Source organism: Papio anubis, chromosome 11 (genome assembly GCF_008728515.1).
Source record: "Papio anubis isolate 15944 chromosome 11, Panubis1.0, whole genome shotgun sequence".
Taxonomy (NCBI): Eukaryota; Metazoa; Chordata; class Mammalia; order Primates; family Cercopithecidae; genus Papio; species Papio anubis.
In genome coordinates, this window is record NC_044986.1 from 45,510,530 (window position 1) to 45,526,143 (window position 15,614).

The following is a 15,614-nucleotide window of genomic DNA, read 5'->3' on the forward strand; positions in this document are numbered from 1 at the left end:
TAATAGATCAAGACACTGTCTCAAAAAAAAAAAAAAAAAAAAGTACAAGAAAAGAAAACTCAAATCAAAAAGTCAATGTACCAGTATACAGTATATTCTTTATTATGGAAGCTTATGCTTTAAGTTTATAAATCAAATTCCCTGGTAAATGTGATGAAAGTATAAAGAAATAGATATTTTGATAGTTTTACTTTTGTAAAATAAATTTTAGGAAGAATTTGAAGATGATTGGGAATACTTTGCTTATTTTAATATAAGTTGTTGAAATTTTAACTGAGTTGGTATCGCGCATTAATTAATTTGTTAATTAACTAAATATGTTTAGTTTGTGGCTTATAAGATTGCAGTTTTTTCCTTCTGGGACAAGAGATATGAACTCAATGAACTTGAACTACAGAGGAAAAATTGCTTGCTGATTGTTTTTAAGAGATTGAATGTTTTCAGCCTTAGACTTGATTGAGCTGTGGGTAGATTCAGATGATACTAATGACTTGTGGCTGAAATGCCTTCAACTCAATAAAATCATGATTTCAAGGAAAAAAAAAAGAAATGTAAAATAAGATAAGATCCATAAATTCAGGTACCCCTCAATCTAGAGGGGAGACAAATAAATAGACCATGAAAATACAACGTGATAAATACTGTGAGTGTGGAGAGCACTTTCTTCCCATCTACATTGTTTTCTGCAATCTGCATTTCCCATTGATGAAGTGAAGTACAACAAAACCTCAGTAACTCTAATCCTTTGAAATGAAGTGAGTCAGATTTGATAGGCTGGTTTTTCAAATAGCATTTGATGAGCACTTATTGTGTGCCAAACCCTGAACTTCTCACTTTACATGGATTGAATCTGCACAGTAATCCTGAGGTTGGCATTGTTGTCTCTAGTGGGGCAAGAAAAAGTCAGATCTTTGGGAAAGGGTTTACAAATTGGATTTGTATGCAAAAATGCCACACTCATACATAACTAACTGAAAACTAAAAATAAAATAAGATACATTTTAAACTAACAGATTAGCAAACATTACCCAGTGTTAAGAATGTGGAGAAATAAGGGCTCTCATTTACTACTAAGGGGACTGTAATTTTGAAGGGCCATTTAGCTATATCAGAAATAATTTCAAATATGCTTACCCTTTGACTCAGCAATTCTATTACTAGGAATTTATCCTGGAGAGAGTCTCACATAAGTTCAACAAAGATATGTGAATTGTCTTAATTAGTTCGTGCTCCTATAACAAAATACCTTAGACAGGGTAGTTTATAAGCAGTATAAGTTTATTGCTCACGGCTCTGGAGACTGGGAAGTTCAGGATCAAGATACCGGTAGATTGGACATCTGGTGAGGGTTCACACTTTCCTTCAAAGGTGGTGACTTCTTGATGCATTCTCACGGTGGAAGCGGGAAACAAGTTCCCTCAAGCCTCTTTTATAAGGTCACTAGTCCCATTCAAGAAATTGTAGCCCTCATGACCAAATCACCTCCTAACGGCCCCACCTCTAAATAACAACACATTGGAGATTAGATTTCAAATATGAATTTTGGGGAGGCATAAACCTTTGGACCACAACAGAATAAATGTGTTTGTTGCAGCATTGTTTCTAACAGCAACAAACTGGAAAAAAAATGAAATTCCCAGCTCTGAAAGACTAGTAAACCATGGCAATTCATGTTATTAAATTAAGCAGATCCTCATGAACTGCTAGAAATCTATCCAAGATATGTTACATGAACAAAAGCAAGATATAAATGATAGCTATGATAAGACTGTGTTTCCATTATTAAACAGGAAGTAAATATGCAAGCTCATGTGTAGAAAATTTCAGGAAAGGGTATTAAGAAACCATTGACAGCAGTTACCCTGGAGAGTGGGGCTGCCAGCTCTGATACCAAAGCAGTACTTTCATTTTTCACTTTATACACTTTCATCATGTTTGAATAACTTTTTTCTAAAGTTTTGTAATTTAGATAAAAGTAGTTTTAAAACACCAAAAATAATTTCATAATATCTTTCCTTTAAAGAATTACACTGTACATAACCATATCAGGGACTGAGAAGTTCCACTTAATTTTGTTTAAGCCAGGCATTTCAAAAATATATTCGTCCAAAGAATTATGTTGTTGTTTTGCCTAATAACTATTAATATGTCATGGTTCCTGTGGGAGGCACTGACTTAAGAAATTACAAAACAACAAGCAGCCTAAAGTCCTACAGGCAGGGAGTAGGGAGACAGAATTTCAGACTCAAGATCTGAAGCTCAACTGATATTCCTCAAAAGTGTACAGTCAGGATGAAGAAAGAGACCTGAATTGCTTATGCTAAATTAATCATATCTTGTTTCTTAGGGGTAAAAATATTACTCCAGAATTTTCTATAAATCTTAAATGGTACATCGTAGTTTCCTAGGAAGAGGTAGGTATAACCTTCAGCAGGAAGAGGAGAAAAAAACCACAAACTTTTATACTTGAATTATATTTCCTGGCATTTAAAAGGGTGTCATTTCACCTCTATCATTTCCCCCTTTTAAAATACATAGTTAACCTGTAAAAAGGGAAGTAAGGGTTTGTCAGGCCATTTTGGTGTCTGCTGACAAGAATACAATTTCCACATTCATTTATCTTTCTGAATATTTTCCAGGCCAATTACCTTCTCCTATCACTTCTTTAGATCTTGTAATCCTTAAGTCTTCCAAATGAGGCTGTTAATTCCAACCTCTTCAATGGTTTTAACTAGATATGTAAACAACTGCTATTATCAATTAATATAGCCCCCTACCTCTAGGGACATAATATGGAAGAAAGTAAAACAAGCACTTTTCCTCAACGATGACAGGATAAAAGTGAAATATGTAAAGGGGAGGACTGTGAGTAAAACCGTCTTTTCTCTGCATGGCCCATGCCATCATTTCAGAAGTATTTACTTCCAGAACTTTACTCTTCAATTAAAACTGTAAAATTGTGTTGAATAAACACAATTAAATAAATGAATAGTACAAAAGTCCCTGCCATAGATAAAGTTGGAGGTAACAAAGTTGCCCAGGACATATTTGGTGAGGAGTGTTATCATAGCTGAATTTTGGCTGCTGTAACCTATATATAAGAACTAGATCTGAGATTTTTAAAAAGCAAGTAAAATCTGCAGGTGGTCCCTCTGAATAGTGAGGCCTAGTTCTTGACCTGGGACCAGCAGTAGGCACGCAGCCAAGGAGGTAGAATGCCAAAAGGCAGAGCACTTTGTGCTCTTTTGGCTTGGCTGTGCTAGCAAGGCAAGAAAGAGGAGAGAGAGACATCAGGAGCCTGTTTACTTCTCTCTCAACCTCCCTTTCCCCTCCCCATCTTTCTCCTCTCTCTCTCCCTGGCTATCTCTTATCATCCAGGGCAAGTTATTTTTTTTTGTTGTTGGACTTACTGATATGATTGGCTTGGTCTCCATTACAGGTGCTGCTGAACCTGGGAGCCATATAAAAGAGCTAAATTGTAATAACTCTCATGGCTAGAGGGCAGTTGAGCCAGTTCCAAATGGAGCGGAGAAAGGCAAATGTATCATCAACCTCCACCGCCATGAGAAAGGAGAGCAGACCACCACCCCTCAAACAGTGTGGCCCTCAGCTCCTTGTCCAACTTCTCTCTTTATGTGAATCTGTTTTCTGAACTAAGTCCTCCCCTTTACTTAGAACATTCATTTGCACACACATCAATACTATACCATTTAGTGGATAATGATTCTGTTGTTATTTTGCATGTGTTTCTTTTCCGCCAGTAAGATGTAAACTCTTGAAGGACCTTAATACTGTATCTCATGGCAACAAATGCCAGACACCAGGATGCTCTTTTGATTGAATCAATAATTGAAGAAATATTTCACCCATTTATTTTTGGTCTTGATCTCTAACAGTAAAGTCTTCCACTCCTTAAATTTCTTTAGTCCTCTATTTTCTTGTCAGAGATATAATTTAGAGCTGGCCTTTGTGAACCCAACCTCTGACCCTTGATACATACTGCCAAAAATATAATTTTTCAGATGGAAAAAGTCTCTGGTGTATTTGCATGTGAATAAGGGTGTCCCAGGGAGTTTGAACTTTTAATACAAAGTTGTGAGAGCAAACCTAGGAGCAGAGATGCTGTGTACCTAAGAATGTACATTCTTCATGTGGCTACAGAAGTAGAAAATTAGAAATGGGTGAGAAATTTGGCTCAGAGGTAGAAAAACAATATCTAAGTTAATTTTTTCCTTATATCCAATTTTGTAGCCAATATTAAAAATGCATTTGTTCCCCAGTGCTTCGTTAAGTTTCTGTTACAATACTTAACATGGTTTAGGATTTTTTTTCAGAGATAACTATTCTGGTTCATCATTATTATTAAATAGGACCAGCCTATTTTAATTACTGTAGCTTTATGATGTATTTAAATATATGACAAAGCAAGTCTCTACTCATTGAATTTCTTTATGAAAAATTTTAAATGTTATTATATTATATTTATCTTTAGTGTCATTTTGTCAAATTGTAAAGGATGTTGCATAATTAATTAAAAATTATTTTTCTTACTAGTTATCACTGATACATAAGGAAATCAATTTTATGAAAAATTTTTCAACTTGATCAAGTTTATTTGATTCATTACTGTTTTCAACCATGTTTTCCTTCTTTCTAATAATTATACATATTTTTTCCATTTTTTATCTTATTGTACCAAGCAGAGCAATGTTAAATACTATTGGTGTTACTAAGAATTTTAGTTTCTGATTTTATTTAAAAAGTCAATATTATTTAATTATAAGGTATGCTATAAACCATCATCTTAAGAGAGGTATTCTATCTCATTTTGAGGAAGTTACTTTTATTTCATATTTTCTCTATTTTTCTCACGAATTAAGTGTTCATAGGTGCCTTTTAAATATACATTGAAATCATCCTGTTTTACCTAATTGTACCTATAATATGACATATTATAAGAGATTAATTACTAGAAAATCTATATGGTTATTGATGAATTTTTAAAATTAATATTGTTTCTGAACATTTCACTCATGAATTTTCTCTTTATAATCATATGGAAGAATGGTCTGTAGTTTAGTATGTGTTTATGTTCTTAAATGGTGATGTGTGTGTCTGCAATTGACATTATACTAGCTTAACAATTTGAAAGAAATCACAAGTAAAGCAACCAGGCCCTGAGGTGTTTTTTAAAAAATTAATGTCTTGACTGCATTTTCAATTTCTTTTATTGATTTATGTATTTACATATTTATTTGCTTTATATGGATTTTCTTTTTGCTTGAGTCAATTGGGGTAAATTTTATTTTTAAGAAAAATTACCTTCTTGCTTTTAAGATTAAAAAATGTATTCACATGTACTATGTATTTTTGTGGCTTTAAAGAACTTCTCTATTTGATGTATCCTGTCTGGCAGAGGAAGGCAATGGGGATGCTTGCCTGTCTTTAGGTGGAGTGGAAAAAAAAACAAAAAAGCAACAAAATGTCTTCCTGAGATGCCAAGCCACAAACCCACCCTTAGGCAGATTTGGTGCCAGAATTCATTCTGCCAGTATATTGTATAAATCTAGTTAAAGTGGTCATGGGCAATATTGCCCTAAGGCCTCTGGCAGAAACCAAAGCACATTTCTAAAGGAGCATTATTTAAATGCAGGCACAAAGAATCTTTCAGATAAAGTTCCTAGGAGCATGAGCTCACAATAGAAATATATATATATTATAAATAAATATATAGAGATAAATACATATATAGAGAGAATATAAAATTGTGTATGAGCATGTGTGTATATATATTTATCTATATAGATATGTAGACATCTCAAAACAGACAGAAAACCATGCAATTATGAGCAATAGTCATCCAACAAGAACAACAACAAAAAAAGCCAGAGCCATTCTTATAAAGCCTGAAGATTTTGGAATAACTAGACACACACTATAGAATAACTATATTGAATATGTTGGAATAAATAAGAGTACTGATAGTATGACTAGGGAGAAAGAGACTATCAAAATTGATCATGCAGATTTGAAAAAGAGCCAAATAGAATATTTACAAATGAAAAATAAATTTGAAACTCAAAGGACAAATTAAACATCAAAAAAACCACAGATGTAAGGAGAATGGTGAGCTAAAAGATAAATCACAAAAAATTACACAGAATTTAACATGGAGAGATAGAGACAGAAAACACTGAAAATAGATCAAGACATATGAAGATAGAATGAGAATATCTAGTATGTCCCTAATTAGAATTTCATGATAAGAGGTTAGAGAGAATGGGAATAAGGAAATATTGGGAGAACTAGTAGCTGAACAATTTCCAAAAGTAATGACAAAATTAAGTCTTCAGATTCAGAAATCCCAATGAAGTCAACAAAGGTAAACAAAAAGAAACTAAAATCTTAAAATAACTGAATAAAACTGAGCAACCCAAAGACAAAGAGAAAACCATAAAAGCAGCCAGATATAAAAGAAAACTTAACTGCAAAGGACCTACAATCAAATTAAGAAAGACCTCTCAGGCTGGACATGGTGGCTCACACATCCCAGAACTTTGAGAGGCTAAGGCAGGAGGATTGCTTGAGGCCAGGAGTTCAAGACCAGCCTGGGCAACACAGTGAGACCCTGTCTCTATAAAAATTAAAAACTAGCTGGATGTGGTAGTCTTAACTAGTTGGGAAGCTGAGGCAGGAGGATTGCTTGAGTCTGAGAGTTCAAGACTGTAGTGAACTACAATTGCACCACTGTGCTTCAAACTGGGTGAGAGAGCAAAAAAAGAAAAAAGAAAAGAGTTGACTTCCTAATAGCCTCAAAAGAAGCTAATCTACATTGGTATCATATCTTTAAAGTCCTGAGAAAAATATTTTCAATTTATTATTATATACCAAGAAAAATTATATTTCACAAATGCAGATAAAATAAAGACATTTTAAGGAAAGCAAAATCTGAGAGAGTTCTATCTCCATTAGAAGTTCATTTTAAGAACTTCACAGAATACTTTTGGAAGAGGAAAATGAGCCTAGAGGGAAAATCTGAGATCCAAGAAAGACGCTTTTCATGAATAAAAACAAACATTAACTGTATAAGATAGAACCAAAGAAATAAAATAATCCTTAACAATGAAAGCATATAAACTTAGAGTTAGTAATCTAAGGCTCTAATATTATTTAGGAGGAGAATAAAGGTATTTATTCACTTTCACTTTTAATTTAATATAAATGCTTAAATATATGAGTATTCCCTAAAAATATAACCAAACTGTATAATTTCCAAGACAGTAGAAGATGAAAATGGAATAAAGTGTAAACATGGTTTAATCATAAAGAAGGCATTTTTTAAATTTAAAAAAGAAACATGCAAACACGCATGCTGAATAGGTGGGACAAATAGAAAAATATCCCTTAAAATAGAAAGCACATCTAGATGTAAAGAGGTTCACAGCATATTGTTAAAATATTCAAATATCAGGACACTATTAACCTAACTTAGATATAAAGCAAAAATTGTCAAGACTGAAAGCAGAAATTGGCAAATTTACCATCATCAGGAGAGATACTTCTCTCAGTAACTGAAGTGAACCAAAAAATCATAATTTAATTCATGAGTACTATATAATCAATGATATTGTTCTAATTAACTTTTGTAAAATGTTAATTCAGGCCAGGCATGATGGCTCTTGCCTACAATTCCAGCACTTTGGGAGGCTGAACTAGGCAGATCACCTGAGGCCATGAGTTTGAGACCAGCCTGGCCAACGTGACGAAACCCTGTCTCTATTAAAAGTACAAAAATTAGCTGGGTATGTTGGCTCACGCCTGTAGTCTCAGTTACTCAGGAAGCGAGACACAAGAATCACTTGAACCTGGGAGACAGAGGTTTCAGTGAACCGAGATTGTGCCACTGCACTCCAGCCTAGGTGACAGAACAAGACTCTGTCTCAAATTAATTAATTAATTAATTAATTAGTTAAATTGGCTGGGTGCTGTGGCTCACACCTGTAGTCCTAGCACTTTGGGAGGCCAAGGCGGGCAGATTGCCTAAGCTCAGGAGTTCAAGACCAGCCTGGGCAACATGGTGAAACCCCATCTCTACTAAAATATAAAAATAAATAAATAAATAAAATGTCAATTCAATACCTAGAAAATTCTATTCAAGTACACATAAAACACTTGTAAGAACTGACTATATTTGAGGCCAATGAACAAATCTTAAAGTAGCATTGCCTTAGTCCATTTTCACACTGCTGTAAGGAACTTCCCTGAGACTGGATGATTTATAAAGAACAGAGGTTTAATTGACTCACAGTTCCGCATGGCTGGGGAGGCCTCAGGAAACTTATAATCATGGCAGAAGGCAAATGGGAAGCAAACTTGGACCTTTCTCACATGGCAGCATGAGAGAGAAGAGTGAGGAGTGAAAGGGGACGATCCCCTTATAAAACCATCAGATCTCATGAGGACTCACTCAGTTTCACAAAATCAGTGTAGGGGAATCCACTTACATGATCCAATCACCTCACATCAGTCTCTCCTAGACACATGGGTATTACAGGGATTACAATTCAAGATGAGATTTGGGTGGAGACACAGCCAAATTATATCATTCCACCCCCGGCCCCTCCCACATCTCATGTCCTCACATTTCAAAACACAATCATGCCTTTCCAACAGTCTGCCAAAGTCCTAACTCATTCTAGCATAAACCCAAAAGTCCAAATCCAAAGTTTTCATCTGAGAAAAGGCAAGTCGCTTCCACCTATGAGCCTGTAAAATCAAAAGCAGGTTAGTTACTTCTTAGATACAATGGGAGTATAGGCATTGGATAAATGCTCCCATTCCAAATGGGAGAAATTGGCCAAAATAAAGGGGCTACAGGCCCCATGCAAGTCCAAAACCCAGCAGGGCAGCTATTCAATCTTAAAGCTCCGAAATGATCTCCTTTGACTCCATGTCTCACATCCAGGTCACACTGATGCAAGACGTGGACTCACACAGTCTTGGGAAGCTCCACCCTTGTGGTTTTACAGGGTATAGCCCTCCTCCCAGCTGTTTTCACAAGCTGGCATTGAGTGTCTGCACCTTTTCCAGCTGCATCGTGCAAGTTGTCATTGGTTCTACCATTCTGGGGTCTAGAAAATGGTGGCCCTCTTCTCACAGCTCCAGCCAGCTTGAATTTCTCCCCAGAAAATTGGTTTTGTTTTCTATTGCATCATCAGGCTGCAAATTTTCCACTTTTATGCTCTGTATCCCTTTTAAACATAAGTTCCAATTTCAAATCATCTCTTTGTGAATGCTTTTAAGAGCACCCAGACTACATCTTGAACGCTTTGGTGCTTAGGAATTTCTTCCACCAGATGCCCTAAGTCATGTCTCTCAAGTTCAAAGTTCCACAGATCTCTAGGGCAGGGGCAAAATGCCACTAGTCTCTTTGCTAAAGCATGGCAAGAGTGACCTTTGCTCCAGTTCCCAATGAGTTCCTCATTTCCATCTGAGACCACCTCAGCCTGGACTTCATTGTCTGTATCACTATCAGAATTTTGGTCAAAACCATTCAACAAATCTCTAGGAAGTTCCAAACTTTCCCACATCTTCCTGTCTTCTTCTGAGCCCTGTAAACTGTTCCAACCTCTGCCTGTTACCCAATTCCAAATTCTCTTCCACATTTTCAGGTATCTTTATAACAGTACCCCACTCTCTGAGGTACCAATTTACTGTATTAGTCTGGTTTCACACTGCTATAAAGACATACCCGAGACTGGGTAATTTATAAAGAAAAGAGGTTTAATTGACTTACAGTTTGGCATGACTGGGGAGGCCTCAAGAAATTTACAATCATGGCGGAAGGCGAAGAGGAAGCAAGTTTGGGCCTTCTCACATGGCGGAAGGACAGAGAGAAGGGTGAGGAGCAAAGTGGGGAGAGCCTCTTATAAAATCATCAGATCTCATGAGAAGTCACTCACTATTACAAGAACAGCATGAAGGGAAACCACACCTATGATCCAATCACCTCACACCAGTTCTCTCCCTAGACACGTGAGGATTATAGGGATTACAATTCAAGATGAGATTTGCCAAACCCATCTATGGTTCAAGCCAAACCATATCAATCAGAGAGACCAACGCAATTGAGATAGAATTTATTTTAAAAATGCATGTTATGATAAGTAGCATGTAGTTGGATGTGACCCAGTATGACAATCTTTTTATTTAAATAGGTAAATTTAACCTATTAATGGTTATAACTGATAGGACCATGAATCTGAAGCAGCTACAGTGCTTTCTTCAAAACAGATGTTAATTTCTGTTTGGAGACTCGGCAACTTCTGTAGCTTTTGATTGTAAGTATTTAATGCTTGAGGCTTCTAAATCTTAGTGCTCTATTAGCAGTTGATGATTATAATGCTGCTGATACTGCTGAGGTTGCTGCTGTTTTTATCAACATTTGGTGTCCTGACCTTCACTCAAAATTGTAGACTAAAAACTGCTGTGGCTATTTCACACTCATTATGATGGCTATTATTAAAAACACAAACAGAACAAAACAGCAAATAAGTGTTGGTGAGGATGTGGAGAAATTGGAACTCTTGTGCATTGCTGGTGGGAATGCAAAATGATGCAGCCTATGGAAAATGATATGGTTGAGTCATCAAAAAACTTAAAGATAGGATTCTCATATGATCCAGCAATTCCACTTCTGAGTATCTACCCAAAAGAAGTGAAAGCAGGGACTTGAACTGAATTTGTACAGCAATGTTCATAACAGCATCATTTACAATCACTAAAAGGTAGAAGCAACTCAAGTGTCCATTGAAGGGTGAACGGATAAGCAAATTGTGATATATGCATATGGTGGAATATCATTCGGCCTTAGGAAGGAAGGAAACTCTGACTTACTACAAAATATATGAACTTTGAGGACATTATGCTAAGTGAAATAAACCAGTTACAAAAGGACAAATGTTGTATGACTCCAGTTATATGAGGTGCCTAGAGTAGTCAAATTAATACAGACAGAAATAGAATGGTGGTTGCCAGGGGCTGGGGGAAGAGAGAATCGGTACTTATTGTTTAAGGGATATGGAGTTTCAGCTTAGGAAGATGAAAAAGTTTAGGAGATGGATAGTGGTCATTGTTGGCTTTTAAAAAATAAATTCAGGTGGCACGTGCAGATTTGTTACATGGGTATATTGTGTAATGCTGGAGTTTGGGCTTCTAGTAAACCCATTACCCAAATATTGGACATAGTACCCAATAGGGAGTTTTTCAACTCTCTCCCCACTCACATCCTTACCCTTTCTGGAGTGCCCAGTATCTATTGTTTCCATCTTTATATCCATGTGTACCCATTGATTAGCTCTTACTTATAAGTGAAAACATGGGGTATTTGATCTTCTGTTTTAGTTATTTTTTTGCAAAGGACATGATTTCTTTTTTTTATGGCTGCATAGTATTCTGTGGTGTATATATGCCACATTTCCTTTATCCAGTTCACAATTGGTGGACACTTAAGTTGATTCCCTGACTTTGCTATTATGAATAGTGATGCAGTGAACATACGTGTGCAGGTGTCTTCTTGATAAAATGATTTTTTTTTTCCTTTGGGTAGATACTTTTAGTAGTGGGATTGCTGAGTAGAATAGTAGTTATATTTTTAGTTCTTTGTGAAATCTCCATACTGTTTTCCATAGGGGTTAAACTAATTTACATTCCCACCAACAGTGTATAAGCATTCCTTTTCTCTGCAGCCTTGCCAGCATCTGTTGTTTTTTGACTTTTTAGTAATAGCCATGCTGACTGGTGTGAGATGGTATCTCATTGCGATTTTAATTTGCATTTCTCTGATAATTAGTGATGTTGAACATTTATCCATATGTTTGTTGGTTGCTTGTATGTCTACTTTTGAGAAGTATCGGTTCATGACCTTGCCCCACTTTTTAATGGGGATGTTTTGTTTTGTTTTTCTTGTTGATTTGTTTAAGCTCCTTATAGATTCTGGATATTAGACTTTTGTCAGATGCACAGTTTGTAGATATTGTCTCCCATTCCGTAAATTATCTGTTTACTCTGTTAATTAGTTTAATTAAATCCCATTTGTCTATTTTTGTTTTTGTTGCATTTGCTTTTGAGGTCTTAGTCATAAATTCTTTGAATATGCCAATGTCCAAAGTAGTTTTTCCTAGGTTTTCTTCTAGTATTTTTATAGTTGCCGGTCTTACATTTAAGTATTTAATCTATCTTGACTTAATTTTTGTCTATGGTGAAAGGTGGTGTTCCAGTTTCATTCTACTGCATAATAATGCCTAGCCAGTTTTCCCCCACATAATTTACTGAATAGGGTGTCCTTTCTCCATTGTTTGTTTTTACTGACTTTGTCAGGATCAGTTAGTTGTAGGTATATGGATTTGTTCTGGCTTCTGTATTCTGTTCCATGGATCTTTGTCTATTTTTATACCAATACCATGCTGATTTGGGTACTGTAGCCTTGTAGTATACTTTGAGTTTGGGTAATGTGATGCCTCCAGCCTTGTTCTCTTTGCTTAGGATTGCTTTAGCTAATTAGAATTGTTTTTTTCTAATTCTGTGAAAAAGTGATGTAGGTAATTTGGTAGGGACTTCACTGAATCTGTAGATTGCTTTGGGCAGTATAATCATTTTAACAATATGGATTCTTCCTCTGCATGAGCATGGGATGTTTTCCCATTTGTTTATCATCTATGCATTCTTTCATCAGTATTTTGTTATTCTCCTTGTATAAATATTTTACCTTATTAGTTAAATGTATTTTTAGATATTGTATTTTTTTGTGGCAAATGTAAGTGGGATTGAGTGTTTGATTTGGTTCTCAGCTTGAGTGTTGCTGGTGTATAGGAATGCAACTGATTTTTTGTGCATTAGTTTTGTATCCTGAAACTTTACTGAAGTCATTTATCAGGTCTAGGAGTCCTTTGGAGCAGTCATTAGGCTTTATAGGTATAGGATCATGTCATCAGCTAGCAGAGATAATTCTACTTCTTCTTTTCCTGTTTGTGTTACTTTTATTTCTTCTTCACACCTAATTGCTCTGACTAGGACTTCCAGTAGTATGTTGAATATGAGAAATGAGAGTAGACATCCTTGTCTTGCTCCCATTCCCAGGGAGTGTATTAGTCCATTTTTACACTGCTATAAAGAACTGCCAGAGATAATTTATAAAGTAAAGAAGTTTAATTGACTAACAGTTCTGCATGACTGGGAAGGCCCCAGGAAACTTGCAATCATGGCAGAAGGGGAAGCAGGCACTTCTTACATGGCAGCACATGAGAGCACCTGTGAAGGAGGAAGCGTCAAACACTTAAAAAATCATCAGATCTTGTGAGAACTCACTGTCATGAGAATAGCATGGGGAAAACTGTCCCCATGATCTAATCACCCCCAACCCCCAACACGTGGGGATTGCAATTTTCGATGAGATTTGGGTGGGGAAGAACTCCTCAACTATGTTTTGGAATGAGTTGGGGAAGAACTCCTGCTCAGTGTTTTGGAATCGTTTCATTGAGATTGGTACCAGCTTCTTTGTAGGTCTGGTAGAATTTGGCCATGAGTCTGTCTAGTCCTGAATTTTTTTTGGTTTCTAGATTTTTTATTACTAATTCAATTTTCTAACTCATTATTGGTCGGTTCAGCATTTTAATTTCATCCTGATTCAATCTTGTGAAGTTGTGTGTTTCCAGGAATTTATCCATCTCCTGTAGGTTTTCTAGGTGGTGTGCATAGAGATATTCATAATAGCCTCTGAGAATCTTTTGTATTTATGCGATATCAGTTGTAATGTCACCCTTGTCATTTTTTTGATTATGCTTATTTGAATATTCTCTCTTTTTCTTGGTTAATGTAGCTACTGGTCTATCAGTGTTGTTTATCATTTCAGAGAACCAACTTTTCATTTCATTGATCTGTTGTATATTTTGTTGGTCACAATTTTATTTCATTCTGCTCCGATCTTTGTTAATTCTTTTGTTCTTCTAGCTTTGGGTTTGGTTTGTTCTCATTTTTCTACTTCCTTTAGATGTGACATTGGGTTGTTAATCTGAGATCTTTCTATCTTTTTGATGTAAACATTTAGCAGAATAAACTTTCCTTTTAGCCCTGCTTTTGCTGTATCCCAGGGATTTTGGTATTTTGTTTCTATTTTCACTTGTTTCAAAACATATTTTGATTTGTGCTTTAATTCTTTTGTTTACCTAAAAGTCATTTAGCAGCAAGTTGTTTGTTTGGTTTCCATGTACTTATGTGGTTTTTGATCGTTCCTCTTGGTATGATTCCTGATTTTATCCCACTGTGGTCTGAGAAGATGCTTGATATGATTTTGATGTTTTTAAATTTATTGAGATTTTCTTTTTTTTTTTTTTTTTGAGACGGAGTCTCTCGCTCAGTCGCCCAGGCTGGAGTGCAGTGGCGCGATCTCGGCTCACTGCAAGCTCCGCCTCCCGGGTTCACGCCATTCTCCTGCCTCAGCCTCCGAAGTAGCTGGGACTACAGGCGCCCGCCACCACGCCCAGCTAATTTTTTGCATTTTTAGTAGAGACGGGGTTTCACCGTGTTAGCCAGGATGGTCTCGATCTCCTGACCTCGTGATCCGCCCACCTCAGCCTCCCAAAGTGCTGGGATTACAGGCGTGAGCCACCGCGCCCGGCCAAATTTATTGAGATTTTCTATATGGTCAATCTTATAATCAATTTTAGAGACTGTTCCATGCACAGATGAGAAAAACATACTTTCTGTGGTTGTTGGGTGTAGTGTTCTATGGCATTTACTGGGTTCATTTGGTTAAGAGTCCAATTTAAGTCCAGATTTTCTTTGTTATTTTCTGCCTCAATGTTCTATCTAGTGCCATCAGCATGGTGTTGAAACCCCCCACTATTATTGTAAGTCTGTCTATCTCTTCTCTTACGTCTAGTAGTATTTGTTTTCTAAATCTTGGTGCTCCAATGTTGAGTGAACATATATTTAAAATAGTAGAATTTTCTGATTGAGTTGAACCCTTTATCATTATATAATACTCTTCTTTGTCTTTTTTTTTTTTAATATGGTTGTTTTAAAGTCTCTTTTATCTCACACAAGAATAGCAACCTTTACTCTTTTTTGTTTTCCATTTGTGTGACAGATTTTCTCCATTCTGTTACTTTGAGACTGTGGCTGTAATATGTGACATTGGTCTCTTGAAAACAGTAGATGGTTGGGTCTTGTTTTTTTAATTCTAGTTTGCCAATCTATGTTTCTCAGGTGGGGCTTTTATGCTGTTATGTTCAAGGTTAATATTGATATGTGAGGTTTTGTTCCTGCGATAGTGTTAGCTAGTTACTTTGTAGTCTCAATTGTGTAATTGCTTTATAGGATCTGTGTACTTTGGCATTATGTGTGCTTTTATGGTAGCAAGCATCGTTCTTTTGTTTTCATGTTTAGAACTTCTTTGAGCTTTTCTTGTAGGACTGGTCTGGTGATGAAGAGTTCCCTTAGCATTTGCTCATCTGGGAAAACTTTGTTTTTCCTTCATTTATGAAGCATAGTTTGGCAGGGTATAAAATTCTTTACCGACTATTTTTTTCCTTAAGAAAGCTAAAAATATACCCCCA

General features: G+C 36.0%; 1 protein-coding gene across 1 annotated transcript in view; it reads left to right on the plus strand.

Annotated features, from left to right (window-relative positions):
• LOC116268633 (renalase-like) overlaps nucleotides 1–15,614 on the plus strand; it is an 85,633-nt gene that overhangs the window by 33,810 nt on the left and 36,209 nt on the right. The window lies entirely within an intron of this gene.